General features: G+C 42.2%; 1 protein-coding gene across 2 annotated transcripts in view; it reads right to left on the bottom strand.

The window, feature by feature from the left end:
• The window catches only part of LOC121569180 (rho GTPase-activating protein 28), a 49,513-nt gene that overhangs the window by 21,655 nt on the left and 10,697 nt on the right, over positions 1–17,161 (bottom strand). Inside the window, exon 1 of one of the 2 annotated variants that reach the window (XM_041879907.1) lies at positions 4,303–4,553. The exons of the other annotated variant lie outside the window; for it this stretch is intronic. The gene's annotated coding sequence lies outside the window, so the exon portion shown is untranslated. Of the gene's footprint in view, positions 1–4,302; positions 4,554–17,161 lie in introns of those variants that run through there. 2 annotated transcript variants of the gene reach the window in all.

Below are 17,161 nucleotides of genomic sequence, written 5' to 3'. Positions count from 1 at the left end.
TAATTCCCTCTTGAAAGATGCTTAAAAAGTGTGAATCTAGTATATATTTTTTTTTTATCAAGCTGTTTTTCACAGTTAAACCAACTCTGGTATTACACAATCTGAAACTGCAAAAACAGTCTACTATCTCCCCCCTCCCCCCCCATACCAGCTTTATAACCACTACATATAACCGTATTTCATTCTCTATAAAGGATGAATAAATGTGAACAAATAAATGGATGATTATGTCACACAGTTATGCCACATTATGAATCTTTCTAGAGCATGAAATACGGTTATGGATGATTTGTGACCCATGTATGTAGTGCTTATAAAGCCTGTATGAATGCTTTGTTGAAGCCTTCATAAGATGCACTTCAAACAAAGCGGGACGTAGACTAACAAGCACATTTGTCAGAATGGTCAATCACAAGTAACTTTAATGAATATCAAAATAAGGAGAAATGTAAGTTGCGGATGGAACTCCTATAGGCTGATGAGGGTGCCTATGAGGGTGCCTATGCCACATGTATGAGCATGTAGGCTGTGTGTGCACAAGTGTGATCACTCCTTGACATCAACAACCTCATACACGATCATACGGAATCCATTCCCACTCCGAGAGCCATATCTTTCCCACAGGTCTGTCTGCTTCTAGTCACAGTCTGGTTCCCATTACAACCCCTAATTACAGAGGGGCATGGTGACATCACAGATCCTTTCATTTCAGACAGGCAGAGTTATGAGTGGTCAGGAGAGCAGCACCTTGTTGTGGCCTGTTGGCCCCATAACCCTGTATGGCTGGCCCCCTGTCTGGTGGGGTCTGATCTGATGGGCCAGGACAATGCTGGGATAGGGGGTTCCTGGTCCAAAGAATGATAGGGATGGGAAAGGACTGTGGAAGAGTAATGAGGGCAGTATCACACAGACAGGCAGTCACACACACAGGCAGGCACACACACCCTTATCTCCCCCTCCACAGCTGGAGGAGGGACATGAATAGGAGGCGAGGAGGAGGTTAAAGGGGTCTTCCCCAGGCCTCTCAGGGGTTTCCTACTATCTAGTCGGCATGGAAACCTTCCCAAGTTCATTAAAATTGTTACCATTTAATTTGTTACTTTGCTGCACAATGGACAATGTTGTTTGCAAGAACACAAGGGTCCACAAGCACATCAGTTTTCAGGGAAAACTACCCATGCTTGTTTTGTATTCAAATATTGTGAGTATGAGTGTGAGTGTATGTGTGCGCGCGTCAGGAAGCTGGCCCTGGCCTCACTTAGGGGGATGTTATTGATTAGAGTGGTGCATGCTGGGGGTCCGGATGGAGCTTTCGGAAAGGAACTGTGTTTTTAATGGGCTTTTGTTCCCCTGGGTGCCCCTCTACTTCACGCTCCTGATGTTATCAGATGAGATTTCACAGAATGGCCAAAAGCATGTGAACACCTGCTCGTCGAACATCTCATTCTAAAATCATGGGCATTAATAAAAAGCTGCTATAACAGCCTCCACTCTTCTGGGAAGGCTTTCCACTAGATGTTGGAACATTGCTGCGGGTACTTGCTTCCATTCAGCCACAAGAGCATTAGTGAGGTCGGGCACTGATCTTGGGCGATTAGGCCTGGCTCGCATTTGGCATTCCAATTCATCCCAAAGTTGTTCGATGGGGTTGAGGTCAGGGCTCTATGCAGGCCAGTCAAGTTCTTCCACATCGATCTCGAAAAACCATTTCTGTATGGACCTCGCTTTGTGCACGGGGGCATTGTCATGCTGAAACAGGAAAGGGGCTTCCCCAAACTTTTGCCACAAAGTTGGAAGCACGGAATCGTCTAGAATGTAATTGTATGCTGCAGCGTTAAGATTTCCCTTCACTGGAACTAAGGGGCCTAGCCAGAACCATGAAAAACAGCCCCAGATCATTATTCCTCCTCCACTAAACTTTACAGTTGGCACTATGCATTCGGGCAGGTAGCGTTCTCCTGGCATCCGCCAAACCCAGATTCGTCCGTCGGACTGCCAGATGGTGAAGCGTGATTCATCACTCCAGAGAACGCGTTTCCACTGCTCCAGAGTCCATTGGCCGCAAGCTTTACACCACTCCAGCCGACGCTTGGTATTGCGTATGGTGATCTTAGGCTTGTGTGCGGCTGCTCGGCCATGGAAACCCATTTCATGAAGCTCCCGACGAACAGTTATTGTGCTGATGTTGCTTCCAGAGGCAGTTTGGAACTCGGTAGTGAGTGTTGCAACCAAGGACAGCACTCGGCAGTCCCGTTCTGTGAGCTTGTGTGGCCTACCACTGACTTTCCACTTCACAATAACAGCACTTACAGTTGACCGGGGCATCTATAGCAAAGCAGAAATTTGACGAACTGACTTGTTGGAAAGGTGGCATCCGATGGTGCCATCTTGAAAGTCACTGAGCTCTTCAGTACAGACCATTCTACTACCAATATTTGTCTATGGAGATTGCATGGCTGTGTGCTCGATTGTATACACCTGTCAGCAACGGGTGTGGCTGAAATAGCCCAATCCACCAATTTTAAGGGATGTCCACATACTCTCCATTACAGGAAGAGTAGTTATAGAGCACACCAAGGCAAAGTATTAGCTAAGCAACTAGAACACTTTGAGCCTATAACTATCGATATACTGTAGGCCTAATGACACAGATATCATACACATTTTAATGAACACACACAACCCCTTTTTCTAGGGTTCCATGTGAGCAGAATGAAATAAAAATTAATTGGGCGTTTCAGGTGTAGGGCTGGTCTATTGACACACAGAAATATGCTGTGCTTGTTGATGAGCAGGTTCAGAGGCTATACCTCATGTGCACACTTTCACCTGATGAGAACCCAATCACTGGGACTAGTGTTCGTTTTTAATACCTCATTGCAAAACCAGATCTATTCTTGATAAGAATCTGGCTTTATAAGGCACAGCCATACAGGCTGAAGGAAGGATCCAGATCTGTGGACGGCATCACAACACCTCTTCACCCTACACTGCCTGTGAACAACAAGGAATGTTATCTAGCTAGATCACCTGCTATGATGCTGGCAAGTAAGGTAATATAAAGGTCAGGACCTGTATTTACACTGTGTTTCAGAGTAGCCGTGCTGATCTAGGATAAGGTCCTCTGACTCCATACATCTTACGAGCTTCAAGATAAAACTGATCTTAGATCAGCACTTTGAGACACTTTGTGAATATTGACCCAGGTTATTTTTCTAGAACAGAATGATCATTTGAGTACTCCATTTTCAACGCTTATTCCTTGAGGGGAAAATCTAAAGTCAATAGTAGACACACTACAACATCACCTTGGTTGATCCACAGAGTGGTTCATCTCCAGTCTCCAAAACATCAATAAACACATCTGGTTAAAGCCCATAATTAAAGAAGCCTTATAAGGTCAAATAGATAAGTGTGAGAACAGTAAAGGTTTGCATGACAACAACACACTTAGTTCTTGGCAGCCATTTCCCCTCAGGTCATGTTCAGGAGGTTATGTAAAGAAATTCAAGTTCATGAGTAAGAGTTTCGGACAGAGATATTCCTAACTCAGGTGCTAGTAGTGTACTGTAGGGAGACGGTGACTGGGTGGGCTGGGTGGTAGCCTAGCGGTTAAGAGATTTGGTCAGTAAACTAAAGGTTGCTGGTTCAAATCCCCGAGCTGACTAGGTGAAATCTGTCGATGTGACCTTGAGCAAGGCACTTAACCCTAATTGCTCTGGATAAGAGTGTCTGCTAAATGACTAAACACATTTTTTTGTAATTAAAAATGACAACATTCCAGTGACACATTATGTTGTAGGCTACTCTACTGTCACTTCAGCTTCCTATAGGTCACTAGTACGGATGCCATACTACAGTTGATACATATAGTCATCACACTACAGCTTAGGAAACCTACAGAACTATAACTCAATTCAAAAAGCTTTATTGTCCATCATGTGGCTACAGTTCCACTACTGTCAATTCAGAGACATTGAATTTAGTACAATCCCTAAGTCTTCAGGTGTGCTTCTTGGTAAGATATAATAAATAAAAAAATTGCTCTTAAATATCTCTGCCCCTCATAAAATCCAACATTCATACATATACCAAAATAAGAAGTCATATTCTAAGACCACTGGTTTTAAACCAAAGTACCGAATGTTCAATGGAAATATCTTAGTAAATACAATAAGTAACCATCCACACCTCTTATCAATACATAGACTGTCCATTTGTTAATGTTCCACTTCACGAGAATTAATACGTGAAACACACACACGCAAGGAGTGTATTTCAGAGGAGGAAAAGGCAGATTACCTTTCAGTTCTTCATCCAGCTGGAGAGAAGAGAAGAGCGAATTAACTCTAGTGATCTGAGAGAGAGAGGTGCCTGCCTGTAGTATATAAACAAAGCTGTTTGAAGCCAGTCAGAGAGAGAGACAACTCAATCTCAGAATATCCTCCTATGGACTGAGAGTCTCTGTGGAACCCAAGCTCATCTCTGCTCCCACATACCTCTCTCTCCCCCTCTCTTTCTCTCCCTCCAGCAATCACACTCCTACTCTACGGGAGGCACACGTTTCCAGTGTCCAGTTTTCTCCCCTCCTCCTCCTTCCCTCACTCCCTCCCTCCACCAGTCTCTTTCTAATCTACCTCCTCCTCTTTTTCACCCCTCCCCTTCTCCTTTTCCTGCTCCCTCTTGACACATTCACTGGTTACCATACCACTTCTCTGCTTTCATCTTTGCCAAGGCTCAACTCCCTCTTTAAAGGTCATTACATGCCCACCATCTCCCTCCATGTTTACATCTCTCCCTCTCTTTTTGACAGATCCAAGAGAGAGAGAGAGAGAGAGAGAGAGAGAGAGAATGGCAGTTGTGGTACATTTAAGGGCAAACCTAACCTATAATGAGTCTAATTAGGAATAGCACTCACAATACTATTGTAATTTATTCATAAGATCATCCTTGTAAACACACTAATTAGTTTACCCAGTTTGACTACTCATACTACAAATGCAGAGCACACTTAAATGAGAAATTCCTGGAATACCAAAAACTTCAATTACATGAACATTGTTACACTCAGATGTCTTTTCATAAGTGAATAACTTGCAAAAAGCTCTGCTCTAAACAATAATTTCATTTAATTATCTTCAAAATGTTTTGAAAAACACCCATTTGGGATCAGTTTCTGTAGAGAAATGTGGTTCAGAAATGCTGGCGCTCCAAAGTAATTCAAATCAGAGAGAAAATATAAATATTTCATATTTCCTTAACGACCAAAGCAGAAATTTCAGCTCCAGGAAATGGGATTGGAGTACGGGCCCCCCAACATCGTATGTAGGTCAACGGTGATGGAGAGACTAAACTGGAAACATGTGGAGCTGATCTGGGCTTGATGGAGAGAAAGCAGAGTAGAGAGAGCAGAGAGAAAGAGAGTGGGCATGGAGGTCTGTAATGTTATTTTACTAGGCAAGTCAGTTAAGAACAAATTCCTATTTACAATGACGGCATACCCCGGCCAAACCCAGATGACGCTGGGCCAATTATGCGCCGCCCTATGGGATTCCCAATAATGGCCGGATTGTGATACAGTCTGGAATCGAACCAAGGTCTGTAGTGACGCCTCTAGCACTGAGATGCAGTGCCTTAGACCGCTGCGCCACTCGGGAGCCCAATCATCACCTAATTCCTCCAAGAACGTCAACACCAGGGCCAAAGCGCCAAGTCCGCAATCCAACAACAATACCCCCAAAAATTGAGATGCAGTGCCTTAGACCGCTGCGCCACTCGGGAGCCCAATCATCACCTAATTCCTCCAAGAATGTCAACACCAGGGCCAAAGAGCCAAGTCCGCAATCCAACAACAATACCCCCAAAAAACCATTTACATGTGTTTTGCCTCACTCACTGCAGCTTTAATCATGTCACACCAACAACACTGCTCTCCTGTATAGCCTATGTCCTTGCCCCACTGCTGAAAGGTGAAGTATCGGAAGTGTGCCATCAAAATCTGCCAGAGCCACTTTGGCGTCTCCCTCTCTCTTCTTCCTAAGTTAATTGGCTAAAACCTTTTTCCATCTCTCTTATTGATTAAATTGTCCATACACTTTTAAGATCGATGAAATCAAAAGCGAGTGATTGCCAAATTGCTGACCTTAGGACATGCATCTAAAATGTAAACTACGATTATTTTCTCCCTCCTAACTTTAAAGCTGTGCAAATAACATCAACACATGCTGATCTTAATCAGTGTGGAGGTCGAACCTAAAAGCCTCCTTTTCCTTAATTAGTCCGCTGGCTGCTAGGGGCTAAAACATCTGGCTTTCCAAAAATAAAACTTGGAAGTCTGGTGCATATGGCCCAAAGCTCACAACTCAGTTTATCCTACATCTACCAGTTTTGTAGGATAAAGCTTAAACCCAACCAACAACAACCACTATCAATAATTTACTCAACCAGTTAAAGGCATTACCTCAGTCTATTTCTTGAACAGTCCCTTCAGTGACATAAAAAAGACACAGGGACTGTCCATTTCCAACACACCTGGTCATCAGAGTGGGGCTAGATGACTCATCTCCCCCCCACCTCAGCAGCAGACACACACAAGAGGCCCTTGTTACTGGCTAGTGAAGAGCAAGAGCCTTAAGGCCAATTCCCATCCTGCCGGACACACAGCTAGTCTAGCGCCGCAGGCCAGGAGTCAATCTATTTAGTCTGCAGACCCTCTCGAACCTCTCTCAGATCCCACAGATCTGCCTGTGGACATTATGGTCATTATGGCCTTAAAAAAAGCGAGATACACTAAAGAGGGGCTGTGTCAGCACATAGAGCACTCCTCTTCAGTAAAGGGCTGGTTTAAAAGCAGGGGCAATAACAGCACAACAGCAGGCTACATCCTCAACAACAGATCAATAGGAACAAGGCTGTAATGGCTGCCTCTCACTGATTAATACGCTTGATTGGGAATGTATAGGTTGCTTGAGTGGTGTGTGTGGGCGGGTGGGTGGGGGTTTGTATGTGTGAGTGAGGAGCGGAAGATAACCAGTCACATCAGTAATGTTTCATAAGTTATAGGGGGATGTTTTGGTCTCTAAGGGTCATTAGTTAGATAATGGATCATGGACTCAGGACCTGGTCAGTGCTCAAATGCTGGTCATGACATAACCGAGCAGTGGCTGCCCATGACTAATGTCTACTCTATGGCCCTTCTTAATGGAAATTAATAATCTTTTGTTGTCCACTTCTGTCCAGAACTCGTGTTGGGACATGCACAGCCAAATATTCTCATGTATTGCGGGATGAATTCACATCCTCCTCCCCCAACACCATCTCTATTGTTGATAAGCGCTACGTCACTGTCAAGTTTGTTGTTTAAATTTAAAATGCCCGTTAACAATACTGTAAAATGGACGCACATGCTTCTTCATCAAAGTAGCAATGGTCATTGAAATTGTTAAAAGGTTTAAAAAACAATTTGGTAACACTTTACTTGACACCCAGTGTCATAACCATGTCATAATATGTCATAACAGCTGACATAACCTGTTACAACATGGTCATAACCAATATATTTACACATGTTGTGACATATATTGCGTTATTTTATATCTGGTTATGACACCTACATAAGAGTGTCACAACCAACATTTATTCAAATTAGTTTTTTCCCTGCCAAGAAGTTTCCTTTCGTTTGAAAGTTTGTTTCTTAAATTCTTGTTGTAATGAATTCCTTACAGTCATGTTTTTTTCATCATATTTTAAATAACTTGTATAAAATACACTTTATATACATTTTCTTAGTATATCAGGTATTTTTGAAATTATATGTGCCTAATTTGCATATATACACTGGGTGTATTTGCATTCATGAATAAATTAATATAAAGCGGTGGAAAAGGGCTGCAACCACCAAATACTTGCTCTGTCTCTAGGCCTACCTAGATCGCCTCATTAATTATTATTTACTGTTGTCACATTCTCTTCCATAATTCAACAAGTGTGTCAAGAGAATGATAATCATGCGATTTAAAATCAAAACACTAAATTACACCTTTATATTCATACTTTACACCGTTTGCAAGATCAGACATAATATCACTATAATCTGAGTGTTCATTTTCGGTTGTTGCTTTCATTACAGCACATATAAGTTGTAAACATTTCAACTGTATTAAATCATCACTTATTTTAATTGCACAAAAAATGGACACCCATCAAAATAAAGTTACTGTATCTTTCTTCTCTTGTTTTGTGATGTAACTGTCGAGGCGGTGCGTTAAATCCCAGATGAAGCGTTACACCTTGCGCACACCGATAGTGTTTTTGCGCAAAATAGTACGCAGCATCATCTGGATATGTGTGGAACCAAAGGTTCAACATTCACCTTCTTCTACCATTTCTGTCAAGCCGTCTACGCATAAATCCAACGTGTGCACCACACAGAACGCACTGCAACGCAATGCTGCAAGGCAAACGCAGCGTTCCATTGGAAATGAATGTACTTCTGGTGTACCAAAATGCAACAACGCTGTCGGTGTGATCGAGGCTTTAGGGTTCTTATAGATGCAACGGAAAGCCAATGTATTCCATTGAGCCCATTTCAGCCATTACCAGAGCGTGATTGACAGGTCATTACAAACGGTTCCGCGATAGTTACGTTAACGGGAAAAAACGACTGGCACAAACAAGAGTGGGAAAGAGTAAAATGAAAGCAATCAACCCAGCGAGATTTAAGTGACAAGTGGATTTTGCGCCCCCGCAAAACAAGAAATAGATGGCTGAAAAGGAGAGAGCCTCAGGTGGGTGGGGAATGCTTGTGGCTAATCAAATGACCTTACCCTCCATTTTCAAAGCCACTAGTTACATTACAAACACAGCCTGTAACATCACAAGCTGAATTAAGTTAACTGGAACGGAAAGCGGTGAATTTTGTGTGTGTTATTGTTCATGGAATTGAGGTCCATTATGAGAAACAGACTAGTCTTGTTCATGTTTCAGGGGGAACTTGACTGCAGCAGCAGATACATACTGTTTGGCCTGTAAAGATAGCCGGAGCCTGGTATGTTTCATCATTACCAAATGGTCAAAGTGTTAGCTAATACCGCTCAAGAAAACATATCTATCTAGACTAGAGATTTAGTGTTATTGGACTGTAAACTCCTGCCCTGTTGACAAAACAAAATGGTGAATGAAAATTAAAAAGGGAAGTCTTTGGGAAACCACATAAATGTGCCCATAACACAATGAACGATTGACTAAAAAAAACGAACTAAAAAAACAACCTTAGGTCAACAATAGGAGATTATTTCCCTAATGAAAATGTGACGTTGTTAATGGGTTGAGAAGTCAAACTTAACTTCCCAATTTCAAGCCACAGACATTTCTCTTGTGGGCAGAGGCTGTGGACCATAGAGTAAATTCGTTTCTATCAAGTTAGGCTCCAGGAGCTCTTTAAACCTAACCAAGTGCATTCAGTAGAACAAAACAGACTTTAGAGAGTTTAGAAAATGTGGTAACATTTTAATCTAACTCAATTTACATAATCTAGCCAACAGGTTAAAAATAGAGTGCCTTCAGAAACTATTCATACCCATGACATATCTCACATTTTGTTTCGTTACAGCCTGAATTCAAAATGTATTAAATCGATTTTTTTTCCTCACCCTTCTACACACAATATCCCGTTGGTTGTTGATCATTGCTAGACATACATTTTTATGTCTTGCCATAGATTTTCAAGCCAATTTAAATCAGAACTGTAACTAGGCCACTCAAGAACATTCAAACGTCGTCTTGGTACGCACCTCCAGTGTATATTTGTTCTTGTGTTTTAGGTTATTATCCAGCTGAAAGGTGAATGTCACCAAGTGTCTGATGGAAAGCAGACTGAACCAGGTTTTCCTCTAGGATTTTGCCTGTGCTTATACAGTGCATTCGGAAAATATTCAGACCCCTTTACTTTTTCCACATTTTGTTACATTACTGCCTTATTCTAAAATCGATTAAAGTGTTTATTTTCCTCATCAGTGTACACACAATACCCCATAATTTTTGCCAAAAAAACTGAAATATCACATTTACATAAGTATTCAGACCTTTTACTCAGTACTTTGTTGAAGCACCTTTGGCAGCAATTACAGCCTCAAATCTTCTTGGGTATGACACTACAAGCTTGGCACACCTGTATTTGGGGAGTTTCTCCCATTCTTCTCTGCAGATCCTCTCAAGCTCTGTCAGGTTGGATGGGGAGCGTCGCTGCACAACTATTTTCAGGTCTCTCCAGAGATGTTCGATCGGGGTCAAGTCCGGGCTCTGGCTGGGCTACTCAAGGACATTCAGAGACTTGCCCCGAAGCCACTCCTGCATTCTCTTGGCTGTGTGCTTAGGGTTGTTGTCCTGTTGGAAGGTTAACCTTCGCCCCAGTCTGAGGTCCTGAGTGCTCTGGAGCAAGTTTTCATCAAGGATCTCGCTGTACTTTGCTCCGTTCATCTTTCCCTCAATCCGGACTAGTCTCCCAGTCGCTGCTGCTGAAAGACATCCACACAGCATGATGCTGCCACCACCATGCTTCACCGTAGGAATGGTGCAAGGTTTCTTCCAGACGTGACGCTTTGCATTCAGGACAAAAAGTTCAATTTTGTTTTCATCAGACCAGAGAATCTTGTTGCTCATGGTCTGAGAGTCCTTTAGGTGCCTTTTGATAAACTCCTAGCGGGCTGTCATGTGCCTTTTACATTTACATTTTAGTCATTTACTGAGGAGTGGCTTCGCCGCCCTATGGGACTCCCAATCACGGCCAGTTGTGATACAGTCTGGAATCGAACCAGGGGGTCTGTAGTGACGCCTCAAGCACTGAGATGCAGTGCCTTAGACCGCTGCGCCACTCGGGAGCCCTTGGCTTGGCTTCCGGCTGGCCACTCTACCATTAAAGGCCTGATTGGTGGAGTGCTGCAGAGATGGTTGTCCTTCTGGAAGGTTTCCCATCTCCACAGAGGAACTCTAGAGCTCTGTCAGAGTGACCATCGGGTTCTTGGTCACCTTCCTGACCAAGGCCCTTCTCCCCCGATTGCGCAGTTTGGCCGGGTGGCCAGCTCTAGTATTGGTAGTTCCAAACTCCTTCCATTTAAGAATGATGCAGGCCACTGTGTTCTTGGGGACCTTCAATGCTGCAGACATTCTTTGGTACCCTTCCCCAGATCTGTGCCTCGACACAATCCTGTCTCGGAGCTCTACGGACAATTCCTTCGACCTCATGGCTTGGTTTTTGCTCTGACATTCACTGTCAACTGTGGGACCTTACATAGACAGGTGTGTGCCTTTCCAAAGCATGTCCAATCTATTGAATTTACCACAGGTGGACTCCAATCAAGTTGTAGAAACATCTCAAGGATGATCAATGGAAACAGGATGGACCTGAGCTCAATTTCAAATCTCATAGCAAAGGGTCTTAATACTTATTTAAATATGGTATTTCTGTTTTTTATTTTTAATAAATTAGCAAAAGTCTCAAAACCTGTTTTTTGCTGTCATTAGGGGGTATTGTGTGTGTATATATATATATATATATATGATGAGGATTTTTATTTATTTAATCCATTTTAGAATAAAGCTATAACGCAAAAAATGTGGAAAAAGGGAAGGGGTCTAAATACTTACCGAATGCACTGTAGCTCTACTCCGTTTATTTTTATAATAAAAAAACTCCCCAGTCCTCGCCAATGACAAGCATACCCATAACATGATGCAGCCACCACCATACTTGAAAATATGAAAAGTGGTACTCAGTGATGGATTTGCCCCAAACATAACGCTTTGTATTCAGGATATAATGTTAATTTCTTTGCCACATTTTTAGCAGACTTACTTTAGGGCATTTTTGCAAACAGGATGCATGTTTTGGAATATTTTTATTCTTAACAGGCTTCCTTCTTTTCACTCTGTCATTTAGGTTAGTATTGTGGTATAACTACAATGTTGTTGATCCATCCTCAGTTTTCTCTTATCACAGTCATTAAAATCTGTAACTGTTTTAATGTCACCATTGGCCTTATGGTGAAATCCTTGAGCAGTTTCCTTCCTATCCGGCAACTGAGTTAGGGAAGGACGCCTGTATCTTTGTAGTGACTGGGTGTTTTGGTACACCATCCAAAGTGTAATTAATAACTTCACCTTGCTCAAAGGGATACTCAATGTCTTTTATTTTTATTTTATTTTTTACTTATCTACCAATAGGTGCCCTTCTTTGCGAGGCATTGGAAAACCTCAATGGTCTTTGTGGTTGAGGGACCTTACTCGATTGAGGGACCTTGCAGATAATTGTATGTGTGGGGTCCAGAGATGAGGTAGTCATAAAAAAAAATCATGTGAAACACTTCTATTGCACACAGAGTGAGTCCATGCAACTTATTAAGCACATGTTTTACTCACCATCGTTACAACATTCCTAGTTTTAAGAAGGTTCTGCTGTTTGCTGGGGCACAGGTGACCATCTGTAGCCCAAAACAGATTCAGAACATAAAATTAGGCTTGAGAGGCACTTTTGTAGTCTCTTTTACATAAATACACTTTCACAGCCTTGTAACCATGAGAGCTGTCTACTGTTTTGGTCAGGCACAAGCATTTCGCTACACCCGCAATAACATCTGCTAAACACGTGTATGTGACAAATAAATGTTGATTTGATTTGATGTCCAGACCAATCTCTTACAGAGTGCACTGCACAACTTAATGCTAACTAAATCTAGGCAACGTGCAGTAACGGATTACAGTGTGTGTGTGCGTGTGAGTCAGCTATCATCATTTACATTTTAGTCATTTAGCAGACACTCTTATCCAGAGCGACTTACAGTTAGTGAGTGATTATTTCCCTTTCAAATTCACACATCTCCCTACTGCCTCCTGCCGTGCTATGCAAAGCAGTTCTTGTGGGAGAGGCAGTGCAATGAGGGTGAAACTGGCACATACACACCACTCTACAAACACACATATCAGCGGTATCCTTTCCTACTTTAGAGAAATAATCAAATCAAGCGATACGATCCAAAGTACTCTTGTGATTGAAAGATCGTCTCTACATTGAGACTGTTGTCAAGTGCAATGTTATGACTTCAGGGGCTGTTTACAGCCAAAGGTCAGAGCTACAGTAACAACCAACAACTCTCCATTAAGAAATTAATCTAGGTACAAAGTATCCTTTAATCTCACAAAATCACTTATTCTCCTTTTTAAACAAATGTTATCCTGTAACATAAGTCTTTTAACTCATCCTTTTCTAAGAACGACACGTTTCTGAATACAGACTGTCATTTAAGTGCTGCATATAAATTGTAAAACAATAAATAATTGTAAAGCAATAAATCCACCATAGCAAATAAACAATTCTCCACCTGATAAATCAACCACTCACCCTCAGCTGTTTACAACAGAGTCGCTGTCAAGGGTCCAACTTCTTCCCCTTATCATAGACACTGTTGATATAATACTACAGTAGCCGTGTACATTACAGAGGAACATGAGTGTGTGTTTACATGTTCAAAGTCCCTCAGGTATAGAAATAAAGCAATAGAGGATCAGAATCTTTCTACAGTCCAGACCAAGTCTGCTCAGGTATAGAAATAGTATAAAGTCCCTCAGGTATGGACAGCAACAATATACTAGATCAGCTGTTATTGTCTGGATAGCTCAGTCCACTAGCTCCGGAAGCTGATGACAGCCTAAAACTCGGCCAGCACGTACAGGTATATTCTGTATATTGCTCAGTCCTATCTGAGAATAGAGTAGTGGAATGTGGACAGGCAGCATTGTCAAAACGCCAACGCAGGAAGTCACTCCTCCTCTCCTGTCAGACATCTCAGTCCTAGTTATTTAATGCGTTGTGAGGTAATCGTCATCCTATTTCATGTGTTTTATGGCTGCTATTTCGGTCCGACGTCTTCACCACAGGTAGGTGGTTTCAATTACACTATGTCAACACTGAGTGAGGCAGTTTGAGAAGTACTTGAGTAGTGTACTTTGTTTCGGTCATCATAAGGGGTAAAGTTCAAATTCTGCAGTTTCAGTGACCACACACACACACTTAAAAATACCCACATTCTTGTTTCCGATAATCCCTTTGTGCACGTTGAACTGTAGACCCTTTTTTCCATTGTTGTTTTTTTGAAACCCGTTATTGAAGGCTACATCCTGCAGGATATGAGTACCTTGAGGGGATGTGTTCACTCACTAGGTAAAAAGCACTGAGCTGAATGATGTCAGAAACAATGTGCCACACTTGACTTTGCTATTCACAGACTTTAACCTGTCAAAGTGCATCTCCCTTTACCATGTTATTTTTTTCATTTCTACAAAGCATGCACTTCCAATTCATTTCAATCACGGGTGCATGTCAGAAATTATGAAATGAGCAGATAGTAATAGCAAATGATAGAAACTCTCATTGGGTTTTTCTGATCCATTTAGTCAGGCAGAAGAACAACTTCCTCAGGCTTGTCACTGTAGTTCCTCGTCAAATTGCCTGAATGAAAAACATGCCGTAAAACACGACAGGTCCTTTCCATGTAAAACGACCCATGAGCACCAACATGTGAGGTATATAGGAGCATATCAAATTTGGTGTCAAATGAAAGCTAAGAGTCTATATTTTTGGGAAATTAAGGAAAGGCTTTGATTTCTGGTCACAGATGGAAAATGGGTCTTAAAAAAGATCTACCAGAAAAAGTCTTAAGGTATTAAGAATATATCAAGACACAGTAATGTTGAAGTAAAGGCCCCTGACAACTAATATCAACATTTATATTTAGTTTAGCAGAAATGTTTTGCCTTCTGTAAGTGTAAGAAATATTGCCTAGTCTTATTTTCTAATTTCTCTCCCTAATGAGGGTCGGATTATGAAAGTTCACATAAGTAACAAGTAAATGTAGACCTACCAATTAGTTTGTCGTTTTTACAGATACTTTTGTTTAAGTTATTAAAACGCATCCCCTTGGCTTGGGAAAGAGGAAAGGAAGGATTTATCTATACTACAATGTAATTGTATTTATTTTTATGACTTACAAACCTGCTGTAAAATGAATAAGAGTTCTGGCCAAATTAGGAGAGGAGGGCAGGTCATTATTATTTCTTGTTTGTGTCACGTCTCCTCCCGTTGCTCCCCTCCGGCGCTCTGCTTTGCCGGTCTACTGAGCCACTGGTCTGAGCGCACCCCCTCGGCAACACCGGAATGGACACCCAACGCACCCTAATCACCTCCAGCGCACCTGCACCTCATCATCTCATCACCACCCCTATTTAGCCCTGGACTGTTCAGTATGGTGTTGTGTGTGACTGTTAAGTGTCGTGTCGTTTACGCTCTTTGTTATTCTCTTTCTCATTATTAAGTAAACCTTGACCTTGTTGATTCCTGCGTCTGCGTCCTGCCTCTTCGTATATCAGTACTCGTCACAGTTTGCCATTATATCCGGGGATGAATTCTGGATTTTGAAAGTTACATATCTTCTAAACTTGTTTTATTTTATTTATTTTTTGGGGGGTAGATCAGCTTAATATTGCAGATAGATTGTAACTTCCATCAATGTAATTGTCTGCATCACTTCCAATCCCCCATGTTTATACACACACACACACACACACACACACACACACACACATACATACATATACAGTGGGGAGAACAAGTATTTGATACACTGCTGATTTTGCAGGTTTTCCTACTTACAAAGCATGTAGAGGTCTGTAATTTTTATCATAGGTACACTTCATCTGCGAGAGACGGAATCTAAAACAAAAATCCAGAAAATCACATTGTATGATTTTTAAGTAATTAATTTGCATTTTATTGCATGACATAAGTATTTGATCACCTACCAACCAGTAAGAATTCCAGCTCTCACAGACCTGTTAGTTTTTCTTTAAGAAGCCCTCCTGTTCTCCACTCATTACCTGTATTAACTGCACCTGTTTGAACTCGTTACCTGTATAAAAGACACCTGTCCACACACTCAAACAAACAGACTCCAACCTCTCCACAATGGCCAAGACCAGAGAGCTGTGTAAGGACATCAGGGATAAAATTGTAGACCTGCACAAGGCTGGGATGGGCTACAGGACAATAGGCAAGCAGCTTGGTGAGAAGGCAACAACTGTTGGCGCAATTATTAGAAAATGGAAGAAGTTCAAGATGATGGTCAATCACCCTCGGTCTGGGGCTCCATGCAAGATCTCACCTCGTGGGGCATCAATGATCATGAGGAAGGTGAGGAATCAGCCCAGAACTACACGTCAGGACCTGGACAATGACCTGAAGAGAGCTGGGACCACAGTCTCAAAGAAAACCATTAGTAACACACTATGCCGTCATGGATTAACATCCTGCAGCGCACGCAAGGTCCCCCTGCTCAAGCCAGCGCATGTCCAGGCCCGTTTGAAGTTTGCCAATGACCATCTGGATGATCCAGAGGAGGAATGGGAGAAGGTCATGTGGTCTGATGAGACAAAAATATAGCTTTTTAGTCTAAACTCCACTCGCCGTGTTTGGAGGAAGAAGAAGGATGAGTACAACCCCAAGAACACCATCCCAACCGTGAAGCATGGAGGTGGAAACATCATTCTTTGGGGATGCTTTTCTGCAAAGGGGACAGGACGACTGCAACGTATTGAGGGGAGGATGGATGGGGCCATGTATCGCGAGATCTTGGCCAACAACCTCCTTCCCTCAGTAAGAGCATTGAAGATGGGTCGTGGCTGGGTCTTCCAGCATGACACGACCCGAAACACACAGCCAGGGCAACTAAGGAGTGGCTCCGTAAGAAGCATCTCAAGGTCCTGGAGTGGCCTAGCCAGTCTCCAGACCTGAACCCAATAGAAAATCTTTGGAGGGAGCTGAAAGTCCGTATTGCCCAGCGACAGCCCCGAAACCTGAAGGATCTGGAGAAGGTCTGTATGGAGGAGTGGGCCAAAATCCCTGCTGCAGTGTGTGCAAACCTGGTCAAGACCTACAGGAAACGTATGATCTCTGTAATTGCAAACAAAGGTTTCTGTACCAAATATTAAGTTCTGCTTTTCTGATGTATCAAATACTTATGTCATGCAATAAAATGCAAATGAATTACTTAAAAATCATACAATGTGATTTTCTGGATTTTTGTTTTAGATTCCGTCTCTCACAGTTGAAGTGTAC

Source organism: Coregonus clupeaformis, chromosome 7 (assembly GCF_020615455.1).
Source record: "Coregonus clupeaformis isolate EN_2021a chromosome 7, ASM2061545v1, whole genome shotgun sequence".
NCBI lineage: Eukaryota > Metazoa > Chordata > Actinopteri > Salmoniformes > Salmonidae > Coregonus > Coregonus clupeaformis.
Note: the sequence above shows the minus strand (reverse complement) of the source record. Positions and strands in the feature narration are given on the sequence as shown.